Source organism: Ailuropoda melanoleuca, chromosome 5, assembly GCF_002007445.2.
Source record: "Ailuropoda melanoleuca isolate Jingjing chromosome 5, ASM200744v2, whole genome shotgun sequence".
Taxonomy (NCBI): domain Eukaryota; kingdom Metazoa; phylum Chordata; class Mammalia; order Carnivora; family Ursidae; genus Ailuropoda; species Ailuropoda melanoleuca.
This window is the reverse complement of record NC_048222.1, coordinates 71,739,187-71,755,069: the sequence shown is the minus strand read 5'-3', so window position 1 is coordinate 71,755,069 and position 15,883 is coordinate 71,739,187. Positions and strand designations below refer to the sequence as shown.

The following is a 15,883-nucleotide window of genomic DNA, read 5'->3' as shown; positions in this document are numbered from 1 at the left end:
TTAGTATTGTGGGGAAAGACTCTGGGCTCTGAGTCAGGGATCTGGATCAGATTTCATCCCTGTTGTTTACCAGTTGTGTGACCTGGGGATCTGGTGTCCTCATCTGTAAAATGGGACTCTCCCATAAAAATTTCCCTGAGGTTAAATGAAATAGTATCTGCAAAGTTGCTGGCACAGTGTTTGGCATATGGGAAGAGGTAAATAAGGATCAGTCCCTTCCTTTCTACTTCTTAGACCAACCCACCCCCACTCCCATTCCCAGGTTACTGCCAACTGTGTGCCTGGCCCACGACCTGGAACACTGGTTTTCTGGGATCCAACATTACCACCAGACTGCACTTTCCTTCCACTGGCCCCCAGAGCAGAGTGGTACCCCGGAGCCCCTGGTGGGCCCCACAGGTGAACTGCTTTCTGCGTCTTAGCGCTCACCCTTCATCCTGCCTCGGGTCCTTTCTGTTCTGTTTTGTCGTAAGAAGATATGCAAGCACGAGATTCCTGGGCGGGGGGCAGAGACCTGACAAAATAAAACCCCTGCGATAAAGTCTGTTGAAAAGACAGAGGCTCCCAGCAAAAGTAAGCTGATGTTCTCCTCCCTCGTGAATTTAATTGTGTTGATAACGTATGTTTCTCCAATTCCCTAAATAATCCCACTGTTCCACTTCCCTTGGAGTCGGTTCTCCCTCTGTTATAAGGCCTTCAACTCAACAGGGACAAAATCATTAATTTTAAGGGAAAGCAAAAGCCACATTGAAGTCCCTTCTGGTCCCGGAAAGGGTGTTGGGATCAGGGCTGCCGTCTGAGGCGGCACAGGGCTCCTCCTGTGAGGTGTGATTTGGACCAGATCTCTGGCTCCCACACGCTCCCCTCACCTGCTGTCCTTGTGCCTGACAGCTCACAACGAGCCCACTGTTCTTCTGCTCCGCTTATTAAAATGTCCGGGCTCCCGCGAATACAAGTAGATGACATCGGCCTCAGGGGGGCCAGCTGGGCCAGCCTGGGGCCCTCGGGGGACCCATGGCAGCTGAGACAGCTTTTGAGACCAGTCCCTTTCTATGGTACTGTTCCCTGTGGCCAGCAAGGAGCCTGGGCCTGGGGGAGGAAGGGGTGGACACCCCACAGCCTCACTCTCTGCGGCAGGACACTGCTTAGGGGACTGTGCTCCTGTCAACCTTTCAGGACAGAGGCTAGGGGAGGGGACCTGAACTCCCTGAGGTGGTTTATGAGTGTGTTGAGGCCAGGAATGCTAGCGTGAGGAAAAAGAAAGTTCATGTGGGAGCACTGAGTCAGGGCGGAGGTGACACACTCGTGGGCTAGCCAAGGGCCCAAAGTCTAGGTGAGCCTGAGGGGGGAAGGCTGAGCAGAGCAGAAACAATGGATGATCTCCTGCTGTGTCGCTGGTCTTAAGGAACTTAAGCACTGGATGGCCAACCGGGCCATAATAAGGCACAGCAAACCGAGTGACTTAAACAACAGACGTTTATTTTATTTTTATTTTATTTAATTTTATTATTTAATTTTAATTTAATTTAAATTATTTCATTTCATTTCATTTCATTTATTTTATTTTATTTTATTATTTTATTTTATTTTATATTTTATTTTAATGTTTCAGGGGTAAGGTTTAGTGATTCATCAGTTCACCCAGTGCTCATTCCATCAAGTGCGCTACTTAATGCCCATCACCCAATTACCCCATCCCCCACCCACCTCCTCTCCAACGACTCTCAAACTTTGTTTCCTAGAGTTAAGAGTCTCTTATGGTTTGCCTCCCTCTCAATTTTCATCCTATTAATTTTTCCTTCCCTTCCCCTATGTTCATCTGTTTTGTTTCTTAAATTCCACATATGCATGAAATCATGAAATAAAAGACATTTCTTTTTTTATTTTATTTCTTTTTTTGTTTTTAAAGTTCCATGATTCATTACTTGCATATAACACCCAGTGCACCATGCAATACGGAGGGCATGTATTGTATAAAAGACGTTTCTTGAATCCCAGTTCGAGAGGGTGGAAATCTGAGATCAAGGTGTCCGCAGGGTTGGTGCCTTCTGAGGGCCACAAGGAAGAGTCTGTTCCATGCCTCTGCCCTGCTTCCGGTGGTTCCCGACAGTCCTTGATGTTTTTTGGCCTATAGATGCATCTTTCCGATCTCTGCCTCTGTGTCTCCCCGTATGTCTATCTGTGCTTTCTCTTCTTATCAGGACACCAGTCATCCTGGATTAAGGGCCCACCCTGCTCCAGTATGACCTCTTCTTAACTAATGATATCTGCAACGATGCTATTTCCAAATAAGGTCACTTCCTGAGGTACTGAGGGTTAGGACTTCAACAAATGAGTCTTAGGGGGACTTGATTTAACCATAACATCCACCTTTACTCCTCCTTGTTCACTGGGGCTTCTAACCAAAGCAAGCATGCACCCAGCAGTCCAAAGGAAATGTAGGTGGGGATTCAGGCTCAGTGAGTTGGGGATGCCAGGAGCTGAGGGAAACCATGTTGCATATCTCTGATGGTTCAAATGCATCCTTTTTCAAAGAAGCTTGGAGGGACTGGCTTTGAACATTTGAATTATTAGACTTCCTTATAATTAATATTGGCCTTGTATATGATTAATACTGTTGCACTTTAGGGGCACCTGGCTGGCTCAGAACACGGGACTCTCGGTCTCTGGGTTGTGAGTTCGAGCCCCACGTTGGGCTTAGAGTTTACTTAATAAAAAATAAAAATAAAAATAAATACTGTTGCACTTTAGCACTTCTCTGTGGGGCTTGCCTCATCCCCAAGGTCTCTTCAGATACAAAGTTCCTGCTGCCTCATGAGAGAAAGTCACTTCCTGTAATCCAGTGACCCTTGTTCCCAAATTATAAAGGTTCTCAGTGACAGGAGACAGAAACCATCTCTGGATAATTTAAGAGGAGATTGAGTGGAGGCATTTCCTCCCCTGCCTCTGAAACTGCATCTACACACTTGTATTCCGGATTCTGAGGAGTCCCTGAGCCCAAAAAGGTAAGAACATCTAAGGCTGCGGAGAGATACAACCAGATAGAGCTTCCAGGGGCAGTGGAGGAAATGCCTAGTGTCCGGGATGGAGAGGCCACGTGGGCTGCCTGGGCCCAGGGGCAGGACGCGGGGGGGCAGGCCTTCATGTTCTCAGTGGCTTGGTTCCCCCTTCTCCAGTGAGACTGCCAGTTCTCTAAAGCGACAGACTATGTCTGACTCTCTTAGCATCCCTGACAGAGCCTCGCCCCAGGCTGAGCACAGAGTAAAAGCCCTGGGAACACTTTCTGATCTGTCTAAGGTGGCTTCCCACTGCTTCCTCACTGCGTTGTTTCCAGCCCCTCCCCAGTGCTCTCTAAGCATTGCAGTTCCAAGGTTCCATTAGAGCAGGTCATACCTTAAGCCCTTGGGCTCACTTTCGGGGTGAATTTCTGACAGATGAGTGCTTTCTCCCCCACCCCCCTCTCCAATCATTCATTGTTCTTATTGCAAATGAAGGAGAAAGGCAGGCAAAGCTGCTGGGCCCCACTCTTGACACCTCCCTCGCAGAAAAGCATTTGACAACCGGTTCCCATGGCAACAGGCTTTCTTTGAAATAATTTCTTGTTCGGTGTGCCAGACCCCCGCCTTTCTCTCCTTGAGAGTAATGGCCAGCATGGAAAATGAGATCAGAGGAGACAAGGAGAGAGCATCCAGCCACATGGGGCCAGCAGGCTGGCTGGAGGGCTCTTGCTGGCCAGGGAGGGCACATCTCAATGTGTCTCCCAAGGGCCACGCTGGTGGTCACCCAGGGGTTAAAAGATGAGGTCTGAAAAAAGCTGACAGTGGCATCAACAGGCACTATTTAGAGCAACATAGTAGCGGCAGAGCTCTCTAATTTTGGAAAAGGGCCATGTTTGCACATTCTGAGCCGCTGTGCCTGCCCTGGAAGCTGCTAGCTTCCCTTTTTTTGTTTCTTTGTCAGTCTTGGCACTTGGGCAGTGGTTTCCCCTCAGAGGAGAGCTGCCCCCGGCCCCTGCTCCTCGTCCTTGTCCCCACTGTGCTAAGCAGTGAGAGACCCAGACTTGACTTCTGTTCCAGATGGACGTGCCCCTCACCCCCAATCTCATGTCGGAGCCCCAACTCCCAGCACCTCAGAACGTGCCTTGGGGAGATAGGACCTTTAAGGAAGTTAAAATGAGGGTATCTGGGTGGGCCCCGATCCAATCTGAGTGGTGTCCTTATAAGAATAGGAAATTTGAACACATGGAAGAGATACCAGAGGCGTGCAAACACAGAACAAAGGCCTTGTGAGGACCCGATGAGAAGATGGCCATCAGCAAGCCAGAGAGCGAGGCCTCAGGAAAAACCCAGCCTGCCGGTATCTTGATCTGGGACTTCCAGCCTCCGGAGCTGGAAGATGTAAATGTTGGTTGTTTAAGACGCCCAATCTGTGGTACTTTGTTATGATGGCCTGAGCAAACTAATGACCTCCCTCTGGGCTGCAGAGGCTCCACCTGTCAGACTCAGGAACATCAGCCTCAAATCATTCTGCTTTACAGTCCCATTCCGAGAGGATGGGGTCCACTAGGGGCACCAGCATGCTCGCTGCCCTCACATGATACACTTGTGTCTTGACATGTCTGAAGGTCTTTTCTCTCCTTGGATACAGCGTCCTGTGAAGTTGCTGATGGAGGCCCAGCCAAAGGAGGCAAAGGCTGGTCTGAGTGATTCAGCTTAGGGAGGCCTGGGCCACACACGTGGCTGTGTCCTTGCTTCTTCCACACACTCACCTTTACCATATGGTAATGCATGTGAGATCCCATAATGGGATTCCTTGAGGTTGGCATGCTCTCTTCTTCCCCTTTTCATCCCGGCCCCTGGGAGCGTACTTAGCATGAAGACATGGAGTAAATGTTTTTGAATACATTAATGAATCTTACTGTAGCCAAGAGAAAGAAAACTGGTGGTCTTTTGTTCCTAATGTGTGTGTGTGTTTTTTTTTAAAGAGGACAAAGGCTTAGGGCGGTGAAATGGCTTTTCTGAGGCACCAAGAGACAGAAGCAGCACTAAAACCAAGGTCGGCAATGTTCCTGCTCTGCCATTCCATGAGCTTAACACACAACTCACTGCGTGAACACCCGCTTCAGGAGAACAAGGACCACACCTGCATTTTCAGTTAAGCACACTGTCTCAGGGACAGCAACCGAGTGTAAATATGTGTGTTGGGTCTCACAGGACCTGCTAGGACTCTGTGTACTTACTAGAGTTACCTGCTCCATCTTTCCATTCCTTCACTCAAACTCGTAATGGCTACCAATGCCCATAGTTCCAAGCAAAGAGACTGCACACAGTAAGCACTCAATACAATTTAAAGAATGAATTCATGGATAAATAAAAGAAGAAATAATTCTTAATTTTCCCCCCTGGCATTCACAGTTCTCCCTAATTTCCAGGCTTCACAGATAATAATATTTTGCTCTAGCTGGCTCAGTTTCCTCTCTGGTCCCAGAAAAATGCATCGATTTTAACTCTGCTCTGCTTGTTCCCTCAGACTCAGATCACCTTTGTCTTCGTTACTTGTCCATCCTGAAGTTTCTCACATCTTCAAGCTTAACTGAAGCTTCTCCCTGCCCCCTCTCCTTCTGGCCTGGGGCAAGAATAAGAGCAGGAGGATTTGGGGTCTGGAAGGCATGGCTGGAGGAAGAGGAACCCACACAGCATGCTGAAATAGGGCTGTGAGTTAGGAAGAAAGCCTGGAGAGACGGAAACAGGTATTGCCTTTGCCTTTGCCATTCAGAGAAACCAGGACCTTGGGCAAGTCACAAACCCTGCTGCTGGAATTTCAACATTTCTACGGTGGGATTTTAGACTGGACAATCTCTAAGACACTCTGACCTTAACACTTTGAGCATCATCCCAAATAGCTGCTCTTCATAGAGCTTTCAACTCTCTCTTTCCTCCTCCCCAAGGCCTTGTGTGCAAAGAACCCTACTCTTAAGAGACCTTGACCCTCAGTCACTCCTCTTCTCCATCTTCAACTTCGTTCTCTCTAATGGTTCTTTCCTACCAGCATTTAATGTACTGAATGTTTTTTATATATTTCAAACCAGAAAGTGGACTTACACTTTTGTCCATGATGTAACACCTAGTATGACACCAGACTTGCCTTCCTGCTATAAACATCAATAAACTGGCTAAAATATATGAAAAAAAAAATGTGTTTTCAGACATTAGTTGTAGACAGTGCAGAATTGTGATTCCTGATAGATAGGAGACAAATGAGATGAGCCCTAAGATTGCCCTGGCTTTCTTACCAGCGACATTTTCTTGATGTTGGTGCAAGGAAGAGGTACTCAAGCAGAGACAATGGTCTCATTGAGTTGAAGGGAAGCCACGGTATTGGAATTTGTCAAGAAAGAATATTGGAGAGAAGGGAGCTGTGTAGAGAAACAGCTCCAGATAGAAGCATAGTGTCCTCTTGAATCTTTGGCTAAATACTTAATTACGACTCTATAAAAAACACTCCACATCACCAGGCAAAGAAAACTGTAATTCCTAAAACTGAGCATTGCCAGAGCTCACGCAGGGCTTGGAGTTGTTTGAGTTATGACTAACTGCAAGCATGAGCACCTGGATCACTCAATAGCCTCCAGCAGGATCACAGCTAAGTGAGCCCTGGTTGACTCCTTTTTTTTTTTTTTAAAGATTTTATTTATTTATTCAACAGAGATAGAGACAGCCAGCGAGAGAGGGAACACACGCAGGGGGAGAGGGAGAGGAAGAAGCAGGCTCATAGCAGAGGAGCCTGACGTGGGGCTCGATCCCATAACGCCGGGATCACGCCCTGAGCCGAAGGCAGACGCTTAACCGTGTGCCACCCAGGCGCCCCTGGTTGACTCCTTTTAATAAAGCTTAAAGGCAAGCTTCAAAAGGTTGAAGCTCTTTCAGAAAGAATTTACCTATCTGCCAGCACTAACTTCAACACTGTTTAAGGGAAGATAACAAAATGCAGACACTCAACGACCTAACATTCACAATGACCAGTGTATTGTCAGGGATAAGAAGTCATTGTTCAACCAGAGAAGCAGGATGAGTAGGAGACTATCATCTATCTATCTATCTATCTATCTATCTATCTATCCATCTATCTATATCTATCATCTATCTATCTATCTATCTATCTCTCTATCATCTATCATCTAACTAGTTGACCCTTGAACAATATGGATTTGAACTGCATTGGTCCACTTATTCACAGATTTTTAAAAAAATAAATACAGTATACTATTATAAATGTATTTTCTCTCCCTTATGATGTTCTTAATAATGCTTTCTTTAGTTTATCCTAAGAATAAATGTATAACACATATACAAAATATGTGTTAACCAACTGTTTATGTTATTGGTAAGGCTTCCAGTCAACAATTGGCTATTAAGTTCTGGGGGATTCAGAAGTTTTATACAGACTTTTGACTGCACAGGGAGTTGGCATCTCTAACCCCTGCATTGTTCAAGGGTCAGTGTGTAAGAAATACATATGTGTGCTTTTCAGCTGGAACCACCATCTTCCAGTAATTTTCCAAAATGACCAAAACAAAGGGAAAGAAGAGCGGCACCCACTATTAGTTCTCTAGGCCTTTTAGAAAACATGGAGTTGTTCCTTTGGCCACATACACATGAATCTACAAGAAAGGTGATATTGTAGATATTAAGGGAATGGGCACTGTTCAAAAAGGAATACCCCCACAAGGGTTACCAGGGCAAAACTGGATGAATCTACAATGTTACCCAGCATGTTGTTGGCATTGTTGTAAACAAACAAGGGCAAGATTCTTGCCAAGAGAATTAATGTGCATATTGAGTATATTAAGTACTCAAAGAGCCAAGATAGCTTCCTGAAGTGTGTGAAGGAAAATTATCAGAAAAAGAAGGAAGCCAAAGAGAAAGATATTTAGGTTCAACTGAAGCACCAGCCAGCTCCACCCAGAGCACACTTGTGAGAACCTGAGAAAGGAGCCTGAGATGCTGGAACCCATTCCCTAGGATTTTGTAGCATGGTAAGTATAAAAACAAACAAACAAACAAAAACACCTCAAAACTGTAAAAAAAAAAAAGTGTGTATGTGTATGGATTTATTAGAGGAGGGCTTACATAATGATGGGAACTGGCTAAGCAAGCCTGAAGTCCATAGCGCAGACAGTCAGGAAGGAGAGATCGCAGCAGACCGGAAGGGAAGGAAGAAAGAACAGAGAAGAGTAATTCCAGACCTAGCTGTTGCTTGTAGTCTCTGAGTTCTGGGAGGTGTGAGCCCTCTTTTAAAGTCTTCCAAATGATAAAGTTAGGCCCACTTGTACTAATATCCTTTTTATTAGATGAAAGACAATTGAATATGGACTTGAATTACATCTGTAAAATTGCTTCAAAACAGCACCTAGGTTTGTGTTTGACTGAATAATTTGGAAAAGGTGTGCATGTCCTACAAAACCACTGCTGCTTTCCTTGTACACTCTAACTTCCATGAGACAGTATGCCTTGTACCCTATCCTAATTGGGTACAATTTTCACTAGAAAAACAATTTTGGAGAGCGTAGTTCAGCCTAGCCAACTTGACACATCACAAAGCCATCTCATTCAGCATCCATTAAAAAATATTAGACATTCAAAGAAGCAGGAAAATGGGACCCATAACCAGGAAAAAAATATAAACAGACCTGTACATGACAGAAATCATGGAATAAATAGAAAAGGACTTCTAAAAATCCATAATAAATATACTTCAGAATTTAAAGGAGGCTGGCTCAGTTGGTAGACCATGTGAGTCTTGATTTCAGGGTCATGAGTTCAAGCCCTACATTGTGTGTAGAGATTACCTTAAAAAATAAATAAGTAAGTAAAACCACATTATTTTAGAAAAAGAACTTAAAGGAAAAACTGAAGATGATGAATAAATAGAGGTCGTAAAAGGAACCAAATGGAACATCCAGAGCTGAAAAAAAATTACCTAACGTGAAAAATTCACCAAATGGGCTTAACTATAGATTAGCGACCACAGAAGAAAAAAAAATTAATAAACTTGTAGACATAGTAATAGCAACTCTCAAAGTTGAAGCACAGAGAGGAAAAAAAGGCTGACAAAAGGAACAGAGTCTCAATGACTGTAAGGACAATATCAAGCAGTCTAACAAATTTGCAACTGGAGTTCCAAAAATAGAGTGGAATCAGAAAATAGTTTGAAAAAATAGTTAAAATTTTTCCAAATGTGATGAAAAATATAAACCTCAATATTCAAGAAGCTCAACAAATGCCAAGCAGAATAAATACCACATCAAAGCACATTATAGTCTAATTGATGAAAACCAGTGGGAAAGAGAAAATCGTAAAGAAACTAGAGAAAAAAGATGCATCATATACAGGAGAACAAAATGAGATCCACCACAGTATTTTTGTCAAGAGCAGTGCAAGCCAGAAGATAAAGGAATGGCTTTTCGTGTGCTACAACAGAAAAATTACCAACCTTGAATTATATATCTAGTAAAAATATTCTTTTTTTTTTTAAAAGATTTTATTTATTTATTCGACAGAGATAGACACAGCCAGCGAGAGAGGGAACACAAGCAGGGAGAGTGGGAGAGGAAGAAGCAGGCTCATAGCGGAGGAGCCTGATGTGGGGCTCGATCCCGCAATGCCAGGATCACGCCCTGAGCCAAAGGCAGACGCTTAACTGCTGTGCCACCCAGGTGCCTCATAATATTCTTAAAAAGTATAGATAAAATAAAGACATTTTCATATAAACAAGCTAAGATAATTCACTGCCAATAAGCTAGCACTAAAGAAAGTGTTGTGTCCTCAGGCTGAAAGAAAATGATACTAGATGGAAACACAACTGTACACAAAAAATAAAGAGTGCTAAAAATATTAAAACTAAAAGACATTTGTTCTAGTTTTTAAATCCGTTTAAAAGAAAATTGAACCCAGAAGACTGGTTTTCAACCAAGATGGATTAAGAGGAATTGGATTTATACTTTTTTTTTCTGAAACAACCAGAAAAATATATGAAATACCAGTTTATAGGATATTGACTACCAGGCATCAAAGGCCAGTGATCCCTGAGAATCAGGAAACAAATGAGGTGACCCCCATAATTGCCCCAGCTTGCTGCCTGAAGAGAATTTCAACTGTAGTGCAGGGAGAAGGAACCCAGATAGAGCTTGGTGGATTCCCTGAGTTAAACACATGGAGGTGGGAGCACAAAGAGAATTCATAGAATTCATAAGCCAGAGTATTGGAGATAAGAGAGCTTTCACATAAAATTCCAGAGATCTGCAGAAGGTCCCCCTAAGGATCCAGCTAAGTACTGATTAGGTCATGTGTGTGAGGAAACTATCTAATGCTGAGAAAAGAATCACTTCAAAGGATTAGTGAGATAGTCCTGCTGGTACTCATACCAGATCCAGGAATAGTGCCTGTTCCCACAAGCCAGAGCAGAAAGTCTCTTAATTCATTGGGTATTAGGTAGAGTACTTCTGAAAGTATTGGGTAAAATTAGACTTAGATTAAATTATATTCTTTTGGTGTTGCTTAACTGCTTAAAAGCAAAAATCAAAAGGGCAGTTACCAAGTAACTTGCCCACATCCCAGAACAAAGCTCAAGAATATTTATAAGATGAGAAAATTATTCAGCAGGCAAAACTCACAATGTCTGGCAAAAATCACCAGGCATGCACACAACCAGAAGTAAATGACTCACGATGAGAAGAAAATTAATTGAAACTGACCCAGAAATGACTCAGAAGATAGAATTAGTAGAAGAGATCATTAAAACAATTATTAGACTGTATTCCATAGGTTTAAGCAGACCAGCAGACTGGTCAGGAAGAGAGAAGACACAATTAACCAAAGACAGAGAAGAAGAGGTGATTTCACAGATACTAAAAGGACAAAAATGAGTATTGTGAAAAATTTATGACAATAAATTAGACAACTTATATGGAAAAAAATTCTCGAAAGAGACAAAATGCAAAACTTCCACAAGAAAGTATAGATAATCTACGTAGGCCTACAAATATTAAAGGAATTGAATTTGTAGTTAAAACATTTCTTTCATGTTTCCATAAAGAAAGCTCCAGTCCCAGGTTTAATTGGTGCATTCTACCAGACATTCAAGGAAGAAATAATGTCAATTCTAACCAACTTCTTCCAGGAAACTCAAAAGGAGGGCATATTTGCCAATTCCTGCTATAAGGTCAGCATTGTGGTCATTTTTGAACCAGACAAGGAAATTACAAAAGGTCAAACTAATGACCAATATCCCTCATACATATAGGTGAGGAAATTCTTAAAATGTTAGCTAATCCAATTCAACAATTTATAAGATTTACATGAAGTCTAGGGTCTCATGACCAAGTGAGATTTATCCCAGGAACGCAAGGTTGGTTTTAAATTCGCAAATCACTGAAGGCAAATCCCCACATAAACAGACTAAAAAAGAAAACCATAGGATTATCTCAATACATACAAATGACAAAATCCAACATTCATTAGTGTTAAAAACATCCTCAAAGTGAGAGTGTCTGGAATTAGTTTTCTGTTGATGTGTAGCAAATTACCACAAACTCAGAGACTTAAAATGCCACCCACTTATTACCCAACACTCTGTAGACCAGAAATCAGAGTGGGCTGGCATAAATTCTCTGCTCAGAATCTCACATTCACGGTATTGGTTGGGCTGGGTTCTCTTCTGGAAGCTCTGAGGAAGAATCTACTTTCAAGCTTATTCAGGTTGTTGGCAGAACTCAGGTTTAGGTTTTAGGTTGTAGGTATAAGATCTATGTTTGCTAGCTGACTGGTAGCCAGGGCCTGACATCACCTCCTTGAGGCCCACATTTCTTCTCAAGGGTACACCTTCCATCATATATCAAGTTTTCACTCATACTTTGAATCTGTCTGACTTCCCTTTCTATCAACCATAGAAAAGTCCCTAACCTTTTAAAAAGAATTTTTTAGAGTAGTTTTAGACTCACAGCAAAATTAAGGGGAGGGTACAGGGATTTCCCATATACCTCTGCTACACACATGCAAAACCTCTCCCATTATCAACACCTCTTATCAGAGCATCCCCTATCAAGAGCCTCTACCATTATTTTTTTTTTAAGATTTTATTTTATTATTTATTTGACAGAGATAGAGACAGCCAGTGAGAGAGGGAACACAAGCAGGAGGAGTGGGAGAGGAAGAAGCAGGCTCATAGCGGAGGAGCCTGATGTGGGGCTCGATCCCACAACGCCGGTATCACATCCTGAGCCGAAGGCAGACACTTAACCGCTGTGGCACCCAGGCGCCCCGAGCCTCTACCATTATTAATATTCCTTACATTTGTTACAATTGATGGATCAATATTGACACATCATTAGTCCACTGTATACCTTACCTTCACTCTTGGTGCTGTACATCTCATGGCTTTGAACAAATGTATAATGATATGTATCCATCGTTATAATATCATATGGAATATTTTCCCCAAAAAGTCCTCTGTGTTCTGCCTATTTATCCCTCCCCTCCACCCTAACCCCGGGCAAACACTGTTTTTTTTAAAAAAAGTTGTTGCCATAGTTTTGTATCTAAGAATGTCATGTTGTTGGAATCATACAGTAAGTTGCCTTTTTAAATTGGCTTCTTTCACTTAGTAATATGCATTCAATCTTCCTCCATGTCCTTTTCAAGGTTTGGAGAGCTTATTTCTTTTTTTATTTTTAAAGGTTTGGTTTATTTATTTGTCAGAGAGAGAGAGATAGTACAAGGAGGGGAATAGCAGGCAGAGGGAGAAGCTGGCTTTCTGCTGAACAGGGAACTCAATGCAGCACTCGATCCCAGGACCCTGCAATCATGACCTGAGGTGAAGGCAGACACCTAACCGATGAGCCACCCAGGCATCTCATGGAGAGCTTATATCTTTTTGGCACTGAATAACATTCCATTGTCTGGAGGTACCACAGTTTATTTACCCATTCACTTATGGAAAGATATCTTGGTAGTTTCCAAGTTTGGACAATTATAAATAAAGCTGCTATAAACAACTGTGGACAGGTTTTTGTGTGAACATAAGTTGTCAGCTCCTCCAAAGAGTACGATTGCTGGATCATATATTAAAAGAATGTTTAGGGGCACCTGGGTGGCTCAGTTGTTAAGTGTCTGCCTTCGGCTTGGGTCATGATCCTAGGGTGCTGGGATCGAGCCCTGCATGGGGCTCCCTGCTTGGTTGGAAGTCTGCTTCTCCCTCTCCCATTCGCCCTGCTTGTGTTCCCTCTCTCGCTGGCTGTCTCTCTGTCTGTCAAATAAATGAATAAAATCTTTTTAAAAAAGTGAGTTTAGCTTCGTAAGAAACTGATAAACTGCCTTCCAAAGTGACTGTATCCATTTTGCATTCTTCTCATCAATAGATGTGAGTTTCTGTTGCTTCACATGCTCTTGAGCATTTGGTATTGTTAATGCTCTGGATTTGGGCCATTCTAATGGGTGTGTAATGGTATCTTGTCACTTTAATTTTCATTTCCCTGATGATATTATGTGGAACATCTTTTTATATGCTTGTCATCTGTATATTTTCTTTGGTGAAGTGTCTGTTAAGGTCTTTGGTCCATAAAGGTCTCTAATTTTAAGGGTTCACATGATTAGATAAGGCCCAGAGATAATCTCTATCTTAAGGTCAATTGGCCGTATAGCATAATTGCAGGACTGAGATCTCATTATATCCACGGGTTCCAGGACATGGGAGTAAACAAAGACTACCCAACTAAGAACAAACAAAAGCTACTTATTTAGCACTTGCAGGAGAGTGAGACACCATCATTTGCATTTAGGAGACACTCAAAGTCAGGCTGGGGAAGTGGAAGGCTTTATAGTGGAAAAAGAGAAGGCTTAAAGTACACTCTGATTGGAGACTTTTGGTATAGGAAACCTGGAAGTGGGCTTAATAGAAGCAGGCCATCCTATGTGGTTTCTTAGGGGAGCATATTTGGCTTTCTTTTATGGTTTTTAAGTTGAAAGTGGGAAATGATTAGGGAAGCTGGCGGTTATTGACAATTTGCTGACTATTTTGGGCTGGTTGCTGCAGAAGTTTTGTGTCAGAGTTCTGCTTTTATACATGGCCTGGCAGTTGTATAATCAGTTTTTCAAAGGATTAGGAGGAACATCTTTGGGGAGCCATTTTAGAAGTTCTGCCTACTACAAGTATCAATGAAAAACCTAGCTACCATCAAACTTAATGGTAAAAAAATTGAACGCTTTCTCCTTAAGATAAGAACAAGACAAGAATGTTTGTTCTCACCACTTTTATTCAATATGGTACTGTAGGTTCTAGCCAGTGCCATAAGGCAAGAAAAAGAAATAAATGATATCCAGATTGGAATGAAAGTCAAACAGTCTTTAATCTAAGATGACATGATCTCTTCTGTAAAAAGTCCCATGAAATCTTTGAGAAAGTGATTATAGTGTGCCTGGGTGGCTCAGTTGGTTATGCATCTGCCTTCAGCTTGGGTCATGGTCTCCCAGTCCTGGGATAGAGCCCCATGTTGGGCTCCCTACTCAGCAGGGAGTCTGCTAGTCCCTCTCCCCTCATCCCTCCCCCTCTGCTTGTGCTCTCTCTCTCTCTCAAATAAATAAATAAAATATTTTTTTAAAAGAGCTACCGCAACTGATAAGTCAGTTTAGCAAGGTTGCAGGACACAGACTGACATATAAAAATTAATTTATACTAGCAACAAACAAATTAAAAGATAATATGACTTACAATATCATTAAAAATGAAATACTTAGGATTATATTTGACAAAATATGCATAAGACATCAATACTAAGAACTATAAAACATTGCTATAAAAAATAAATATGACCTAGTAAATGAAGAGATATACAAAATTCATAGATCAGAAGGTTAACTATTGTCATAATGTCAATTATCCCCAAATTGATTTGTAAATTAAAGGCAATCCAAACAAAATCCCAGAAAGCTTTTTGGCTAGAGATTGAAAAGCTGGTTCTAACATTCAGATGGAAATGCAAAGGATCTTGAATAGCTAAAACAACACTGAAAAAGGAGAACAAAATTAGAGAACTTATACTACTTGATATCAAGACATTATATTGCTTACACTGTAAGCAAGACAGTGGGTATTGGTGTCAAGATAGACAAACAATCAATAGGTTACAATAAAGTACAAAAACAGGCACCTCCATATATGGCCAACTGACTTGACAATGATTTAAATGCAACTTAGTAAAGAAATGATAGTCTTTTCAAACAAATGGTGCTGGAACAATTGGATATCCATATGCAAAAGAGATAAAAAAAGACGCAAAAACTGGAAGAACTAAATGACAGAAATAGAAAAATCTACAATTATAATTGGATATTGTAATACTCCTCTCTCAGTAATTCATAAAACATGTAGACAGATGAGTAAGAAAATAGAAAAACTGTCAGCCTTTTCAACCAACCTGACTTAATTAAAACTGTGAAAATTAATACAAAGGGAACTCACTTAGAATGGCATCAGGAAGCTAACACGGGGAGCTGCCACGTCCAGCACTTCTCAATTGAAAATCCAAGAGGAAGAGACAGACCTTGCAAGTCAATAGTACCATTATTCCAGCAGGAGGAAGGAAAATTTCTTCCTATCTTAGTAACAGCCTAGCCAATGAGAGACAGTCATAGCTCAGCCAATGAAAAGCAACGATACTTTGAACTCCCAGTTTATTCCAATGGACTTTTAGTTTATAACAGTCCCTCCCAACTCCCCTTTTTCTCTATAAAAAAGCTTTTCTCTCCTTTGTTCTCTGGGACTTGCCTATGGTTTAGCAGTAGCTTGTTTGTTCTGGATGGTAGTTCTCAGCTATTCCTGAATAAACCCA

The 15,883-nt window shown here is 42.1% G+C and overlaps 1 long non-coding RNA gene and 1 pseudogene across 1 annotated transcript in view; both read left to right on the top strand.

Moving 5' to 3' along the window:
- Positions 1-7,106, top strand: part of LOC117802386 — a 31,606-nt gene extending 24,500 nt beyond the window's left edge. The window contains exons 3-4 of the long non-coding RNA XR_004625740.1: positions 4,985-5,153; positions 5,530-7,106. This is a non-coding gene — a long non-coding RNA (uncharacterized LOC117802386). The remainder of the gene's footprint in view (positions 1-4,984; positions 5,154-5,529) is intronic.
- Positions 7,107-7,559: 453 nt separating this feature from the next.
- LOC109488892 lies at positions 7,560-8,039 on the top strand (annotated as a pseudogene).
- The last annotated feature ends 7,844 nt before the right edge of the window (positions 8,040-15,883 follow it).